The sequence below is a fragment of the Rosa rugosa genome, chromosome 6 (assembly GCF_958449725.1).
Source record: "Rosa rugosa chromosome 6, drRosRugo1.1, whole genome shotgun sequence".
NCBI classification, from domain to species: Eukaryota; Viridiplantae; Streptophyta; class Magnoliopsida; order Rosales; family Rosaceae; genus Rosa; species Rosa rugosa.
The window spans coordinates 1,779,246-1,787,388 of record NC_084825.1 but is presented as its reverse complement, the minus strand read 5'-3'; the positions used below and the strand labels follow the sequence as shown (position 1 = coordinate 1,787,388).

The 8,143-nt window shown below is 46.2% G+C and overlaps 1 long non-coding RNA gene across 1 annotated transcript; it reads left to right on the top strand.

Moving 5' to 3' along the window:
* Positions 1–5,549: 5,549 nt before the first annotated feature.
* On the top strand, positions 5,550–7,665 carry LOC133718570 (uncharacterized). Its single transcript, XR_009850379.1, has 3 exons — positions 5,550–5,699; positions 5,872–6,005; positions 6,580–7,665. It is a non-coding gene; the product is annotated as an uncharacterized LOC133718570 (long non-coding RNA).
* Positions 7,666–8,143: the final 478 nt, after the last annotated feature.

Sequence of the window (8,143 nt, the reverse complement as noted above, 5' to 3'; positions counted from 1 at the left end):
TGCTGTTTCTGAAGATCAATTTCGCGAGGTTGACCAACTGCTGCAGCAACTCCCGCAAGGGCTCAATGAAAGGGCGGTTGCGAACGCTCAAACCAGGCAGACCGAAGTACATTACCAGACCCTTACTCACCAGACAGATACTGCGCGCAATTTCTTGGGTGATCAAGCTGACCTTATCAGGGATCTAACGCTCGAGAGGAATCATCTGAGGTCCGAGATTCAGGCCCTTCAGACCCGGTTGACTAATGTCACTACTAGGCTCGCCCAAGCGGAGCCTCAGTTAGAACAACCCCTCGCTGCCTTCGAGATGCTGTCCCAAGAACTGGCCCAAGCCCGAGTAGCTACCCAACAAGCCGCACAAGCCGCCGCGAATGCTAGTTTTCGCCTGGACGAGCTTTTTCTTCGCTTGACCCATGCAGGCCGAAGACTGTTGGGCCTCTGATATTTCAGTAACAGGCCCATATTTGTATGAACAATATAATTATTAATAATTTAAATATTTAGCCCACATTACTTGGCCCAAATATATGTTCAAATTTCTCAGGCAGTTCAGCATTTAACTAGCCTTAATTGTTTTTGAAACTGTTTGACAAGATAATCTCGAAACAAAGCAGTTACCTCCTTGAAAGTTGCTCCGCTTCCCACGCGTCTTCAATTATCTTCATTTCCGAGATCTTTGCATTCAATTTCAACGATACTCATATTGATGGCGTTGAACATATTCCAACTGCCCATCGCGCAGTTAAGGCCCCTGAAGTTGGTCCTATAAATACCTGTACTTTGGAGAATCAGCACTCAAGCAAATATGGCTTCCCCAGTAATAGCTTCACAAACCCTACTTCTCTTCCTTTTGTTTCTGAAATCTTCTCCTCACGATCTCAGCCTCAACCTCAAATCCTTAGGTTTTATGGCTTAATCTCACTGCCTGGGTAGGTCTTATGGCCTAATCTCAGGTCCATCCGCATGTCTTTAGTCTCTGGAAATCCGGATGGGATTCCCCGGTTTCCATTAGGTTGAAGAACACGCGGCGCTCTTAACGCGGCGGAACCTGATTCTGAGGGATCTCTACCCTCAGATTCCTAGCGTTGGAGCAGGCGGAAGAAGGGAGGAAGGCCACTCGAGGCCGGCTGTTCTTCTTTCGCAGCCTACTTCCGGGGGCAGACTGTCAGACTTCTGTCATTCCCCTGGAGGTAGATGTGGTTGTGAATCGCGCTCTCCTGCAGACCATCTCCATTCCGGACGATAAGCCACTAGAAGGTTTGAGATGGAGATTTCCTTCCTTCTGCCTCTGGTACAAATGAGAGCAGCTGCGACTCACACCTAAAAGATCATGTGGGTGAAGAGAGGAAGACTATTCATACCTCAGCCACCCCCTTTGTCATCACAAGATCCAAGATCCAAGATCCAGAAATTTTCAGCAGACCTCTTATGATTATTAAGCCACTTTTGGCCTTGTAAACCGCAAATGCAATTATTTTGATTTGTATTGCTTCTGGCCGCAAAGCCACTTTATGAATGAAAAAGTTTCTGAGTATGAATTTCTGTATAAAAGAAAACTGTTCTAAAAATAAAGCCCCATATATGGGCCATTGTAAATAATTTTCAACACATGTTGTCAAAGGATTCAAAATCACTGTTAAATAAAATAAGGCCTCATGTATAGGCCATTACATAAAATTCTTAACACATGTTGTCAAGGAATTTAGGAATATTGAAATAAATGTATAGAGTGGTGCCCCCCTAGTATTTGTAGGCGAAGCAGATCCATGAAACAAAGGCCACAGGAAAGGCCTAAAGGGATGATGGGAGCCGAGGAATACTATGGTTGCCCCCCAGGCTGGGAGACAGGAGGATCTGCAGGGTCCTCATATTCCCAAACACTAGGGTAATATTTCTTCAGGAAGCACCCGTTAATGGGATTGCGATGGATGTCGCCGTCCAAATCTTTGAGGTGAAAAACCCCGCGCTCCAGAATGCGGTGAACAACAAAGGGTCCTTCCCATCGTGGAGTCCATTTACCGCGACCGGTCAATTTCTCGCCAAAAGGCAGAATTGCTTTCCAAACGAGGTCACCTTCCTTGTAACTGCGGCCACGCGTCCTCTTATCATAGGCGCGGGCAACACGCTGTTTTTCCATCACTAAATTATCCAAAGCCGCTAAGCGCTGCGCGCTCAAGTCTTCGTGCTCCTGCCACATCGCTTGGACATAATCTTCGCCAATCAGGTGATGCTGATCCTGGACGCGCAAGGATTGAACGTTGAGTTCTAAAGGTAAGACTGCGTCATGACCAAACATTAGTCCATAGGGTGTGGTAGCAGTAGGGTTCCTCTTGGAGGTGCGATAAGCCCAAAGAGTCTCATACAACGTGTTGTGCCACAAGCGAGGGTTCTCAGTAAGCATCTTCTTGATAATGGTGATAACAATCTTGTTACTGGCCTCTGCTTGACCGTTGGACTGAGCATAATATGGTGTACTGTGGACAAACTGGATGCCCAAGTCGTTGACAAGCTTCTCCACCTCACCGCCCATGAACGCTGCCCCCCCTGTCTGAGACAAGCACTTCAGGGATGCCAAACCTGCAAATGATGTTCTGAAAAAATAAATTGTCTGATAGTGGCACCTGAAGCCTCTTTTAAAGGCTCAGCTTCGACCCATTTGGTAAAGAAATCAGTGGCCACAATGATGAACTTGTGTTGGAGGGAAGAATGAGGGTGAATCATCCCAATCAAGTCCAATGCCCAGCCTCGTGCAGGCCAAGGCTTGATAATAGGCTGCATGGGAATGTTAGGAACGTGTTGCACTGGACCATGTGCCTGGCACTCTTGGCAGCCTTTCGCGAACGTAATACAGTCCTTCAGAATGCTGGGCCAATAATAACCATGGCGGCGGATAAGCCACCGCATCTTAGGGCCCGCTTGATGGGCGCCACATACTCCTGCATGGGCCTCGCGCATCAGGCGCTTTGCTTCGCGACCAAAGACACACCGGAAGTCTATGCCATCTTCCCCTCGTCGTCGCAACTCGTCACCCCTGAGGAAATAGTTTAAGGCAAGAAAACGTATCTTCCTGTCTGTTGTAGGATCTGGTTGCTGAAGGTAGTTGATCAACGGAACTCGCCAATCGACGTCAATAGGCTCCAAGACAGCGACGACCGGATCGTCCGGCGGGTCAAGCCGCTCAAGCCACGAAGGCAACGTGCGACGCTCGACTTTCAGAATGCGCTCGCGAACCCCGTACTTCAATGTGATGCCTGTTGCCAGCTGAGCAAGCTCATTGGCCGCAAAATTGCGTTCGCGAGGTATGTGTTGCAAATCCGCATCATCAAATTGATCCAGAAGCTCAATGGCGCGATTCAAATAAGGAATGAGCAGACAGCTTGCACACTTGTACTTCTCTTGGAGCTGACTTATCACGAGCAGAGAGTCACCGCGTACCTGAACGTCCCTTACGCCCAATTCCAATAACACTTCTAATCCAATGATAAGGGCTTCATACTCGGCTTGATTATTTGTGCATTTGAACTCCAATTGGAAAGAGTAAGAGAAATGATCGCCTGCTGAGTTTTCCAGTACAATCCCAGCCCCTGCTAATGTTTCGGTTCTGGAACCATCAAAAAATAATATCCAGGGTTGTAAGGAGATTGTAGCTTGGTGCCACATGGCATACTCTGGAATGCGCGCCAAATCTGGTCGAATTGCGGTAGCGGTAGGTATCTCTAATTCCTTCACTGGGGGAATATCCAACATAGGATGATGAGCCAGAAAGTCTACAATAGCCTGTCCCTTCACTGCCTTCTCTGGAACATATTGTAGCGAGAATTCGGATAGAGCCAGTACCCACTTACCAATGCGTCCCCTTAAAATAGGTCGCGATAACATGTACTTAACCAGGTCGGTTTGAGCAATGATGGCTGTAGTAAAGGATAGCATGTAGTGTCGCAACTTGCAAGTAGAGAAGTACAATGTGAGACACAATTTTTCCATAGGAGTATACCTTGTCTCGCAATCCGTAAGTGTCCTACTGAGGTAAAAAATGGCATGTTCGACACCTCCTTCATCATCTTGGGCCAGTAGGCTACCAATGGACGCCTCAGCTGCTGAGATATAGAGCTTCAATGGGAATCCAGCGCGATGAGGAACAAGCACTGGTGGACTCGCTAAATAGGCCTTGATTTTGTCGAAAGCCTCTTGATGCGGAGATTCCCAGACAAACTCTTTCTGTCCTTGCAACTTCAGCAATGGAGAAAAGGGCTGGATTTTACCTGCAGAGTTAGAAATAAAGCGACGCAAGAAGTTGATTTTACCAAGCAAGCGTTGTAGCTCCTTCTTCGTTCGTGGGGGGGGGGGGGGGGGGAAGCGTTGATGACTGCGCTTGCTTTATCTTCAGGTACCTCAATTCCCCTTTGATGGACAATGAAGCCCAGGAAATCTCCTGCTTGAACTCCAAACACGCACTTGGCGGGATTCATCTTAAGTTTATGTTGCCGCATGCGCTCGAAGACTTTCCTGAGATCTGTGATGTGATCCCCTTTCTTCTTAGACTTCACCACTACATCATCGATGTAAACCTCTAAAATCTTTCCCATGATATCATGGAAGATCAGGTTCATGGCTCTCTGATAAGTCGCCCCAGCATTCTTCAGCCCAAAGGGCATAACCACATATTCGAAAACGCTCGCGAACCCAGGGCACCGGAACGCGGTTTTATGTCTGTCCTCCTCAGCAACTGGAATCTGGTGATATCCTGCTGTGCCATCCATGAAGGACAACAATTCATGTCCTGCAACGGCGTCTACCAACATATCTGCCACTGGCATGGGGTAAACATCTTTAGGTGTCCCGAGATTGAGGTCTCTGTAATCCACGCAGACCCTCATCTTGCCGTTCTTCTTGCGAACCGGCACTATATTGGATAGCCACTGATTGTATTTGGCCACCCTGATAATGCCTGATTTATGCATTTTCTTGACTTCTTCCTTGACGAGGACTTGAGTCTCTGAATTCATTCTTCGCGGCTCTTGCTTCACAGGCCTCTTGTCAGGGAGTGTTGGCAGCTGATGGCAAACCAAGTCCTGTGACAGGCCGGGCATATCTTCATATTTCTCTGCAAAGCAGTCTTTGAACTCCAATAATAGCTCAATAAGCCTCTGCTTTTCGCTGGGCTCTAAGTAAGCGCTGATAGCCACTTCCATAGGCTCAGCTGTTGTTCCAAGATTGATCTTCTCGGTAGGGTCTCTGACCTTGGGGGGTGTATCGTCCAGCGCTGCCGGAGCTAGCTGAATTTCGACCTCATCTTCGTGTGTAATGCCCCGTACCTTAAAGTTTTTACTAGTTACATTTTACCGTGGTTGACCGAAGAGTGACTTTTTCTTTAGTCCGGTAAATTAGGAAATTTATTTGAGAATGTCGTAGTATACGAAAAATCGAGTTCGTGGATACGTAGTCTGTGTTAATCAGAGTTATATCGGGAAAGTTGTGACCAAAAAGGGAAGTTACTATTCATAGTTATTGTTTTTAAAAGAATTTCCATTTTGGGATTGAGGTCTCAAGCTGCCAAATCGGGACAGACCCGACCTTCCCCTCCTATTTTCTTCTTCTTTCGCCGTTTCTGGTTTTCCGGCGATTTCGTCGCCGTCCGGCCACCCCAGGTCGAACCGCTTGGCATGGCGTGATCCTCTCCTCCTTCTCTACTTAGTCATGTAAGTTTTTCCTCTTGGGTACCATGGAGTTTTGAGTTTGAAGAGGAATTTCCAGAAATGGGAAAAATTGGATTTTTGCTTTGATCTCCGGTTTCCGGCGATTTCCGGCCGGATTCTTTTGGGGGTTTTGGTTGTTGGGGAAGTGCTGAACGTGTTCCTAACCTTGTTGCAGCTCGTTTTGATCGGTGGAGGAAGATTTGAAGGTGTTTGAGACTGTGAACAGTACCGTGAACAGTAACTGTCGAATTCTTGGGTTCTTGTTTGATTTTTCCGGACATTTCTACTTGAATTTGGTTGTTGTTGCAGGTATAGAAACTGTTAGATTTAATCTATGAATTTTGTGTTAGATTTAAGGTTGTTTGGATGGTGAGTTTCCTTGGAGTTTTGATGTTGGATGTGGTTCTAAGGGTGTTAAGATTTTAATCTTGGGTTGAGAACTTGTTGTCATATTTTTAGTGATGAGTTGAGATTGTTGAGAGGTTGGAGAAGTAAAATGGGTTTCGAATGTCAAAAGAGAAATTGGAAATTTGGAAGAAAATGTTTTGTTATAACCTTGTTGGCTAATTGTTGGTGGAGAAATTGGAGAAAGAATTTGGAAATTTTGAAAAGGGAATAATTTTATAATTTGGTGGTTAAGTATAGTTAAGGAGTTGGAATTAAATTGGCCAAGTTGTTGAGCGATCCTTGTAAAGGTTAAAGAGTAAGTGAGGGTGTTGAATCGTTAAGGAAATTCCGATTTGGGAATTGAAATCCTAAATTGAAGAATTGGTTGTTAGAGGAAATTTCTTTTGAGTAATGAGTATTAATTTCCGAAGGATTAAGCTCTGTCTCTTAGATTAATTTCTTATTGAGGGTAATTATAACCCGCCAATTGTTACAGGACGTACTGTGCCCTCGAGCGAGGAGGATACGGGCAGGCAGCAGGATTAGCTGCGAGACTCACCTGTGAGTGGACTTTTATTTTATTTAAATAATGCATGCAGCATGGTATTTAATTTATAATGGAATGTTATTTGAGTAAATGTGGTTTTCATGGAAAGAAAAGAATTTAAGGAAAGGAGTTGGGAAGGAGGCTATTCTCGGCGCATGCGTACATTACCTAGTCGGCAGTCCCCTCTAGGTAATAGTCTGGTCGGCAGTCCCCTCCAGACTATATCCCGGTCGGCAGTCCCCTCCGGTGAGTCATCTGGTCGGCAGTCCCCTCCAGATGAGGTAGTTAGTCGGCAGTCCCCTCTAACTACCTGTGGTTAGTCGGCAGTCCCCTCTAACCACCGCCTCCTAAATCCGGTCGGCAGTCCCCTCCGATGCGTCATCTGGGCGGCAGTCCCCTCCAGTTGGCATGAGATGACTAGACAGCAGTCCTCTCTAGTTATCGAACGAGTTTTCTTGGAAATGACATTTTAAAAAGGAATGGTTGGAAATGTTTTGCAAATCTCGCTGCATGCCGGATTTTGTTAACAAGAAAATGGGAAAGCATTCAAGCATTGGTTTCATAGTTTATTTTAGTTTCGTCCACTCACTCTTAACGGTTTTTAAATGTTTTCCCCTGGGCCCTTCGGTTTCAATTGCCCAGATTTCAGATTGCCGAGATTGCGTCCAGGAACTAGAGGCTTGGAAATCAGCGCTTCCGTTTTGTTCGTAGGTTATTACTTAACCTACCTTGTATGATATCGGCTTAGTTATGTAGAATTGCTCTGATAACCCCTTTCAAATTTGGAGAATGTTAATGCTTGAGAATATGTTATCTTATGGAGGTTAACGTGGAATTCGTACTTCCGGAATGTAATATATACGCTTGGAATGTAAATGTTAGAATGTATCTTCGTGTGTGAGCTTAGTTTTAAGCATGTCCAGGTTTTGCAAATTTTTGGGTAGCTCATTTTAGGGGAGGTTCTGCCGATTTTTCGTCAGAATTTCCTTTAAAATGGGTCCCGCAGGCTCGTATCCGGGTTTCGGGGTGAAACTTGGGTCGGGTCCTGTCATCGTGTTCGTGATCAGAGAGTTCTTCATTGACGGTTTCTAAGGTCGCGATTCGATCATAGGCCTCTCTTTCCACTAAGTATGATGATAGTCGTTCATACAACGAGTGGAGGGCCTCTATTCCTTCCTCCGGAAGGTCGTAATCCATTAATCGCTTAAGGGTTTGGGCACAGCGTGGCCAGGCCTTTCCAGACCTTCTTTTGCGAGCGTGAGCCCCCACTGTGCCAATTCAGAGGCCGTCACCCTTGTGGGGCGGCCCTTGTTATCGACGCCACTCACCTGCAATGGAGTAATAGGCTCCAAGTAATATCTGGCATCTACATAGTTCGCGGACACTGGGAATGGACGAGGGTCCGCTTTGATCACCTCAGCCTTATCTGTTTCCCTGTTCCACATAACGAGTTCCTGATGGAGAGTTGACGGAACACAGTAGCTCCGGTGGATCCAATCTCTGCCCAGAATAG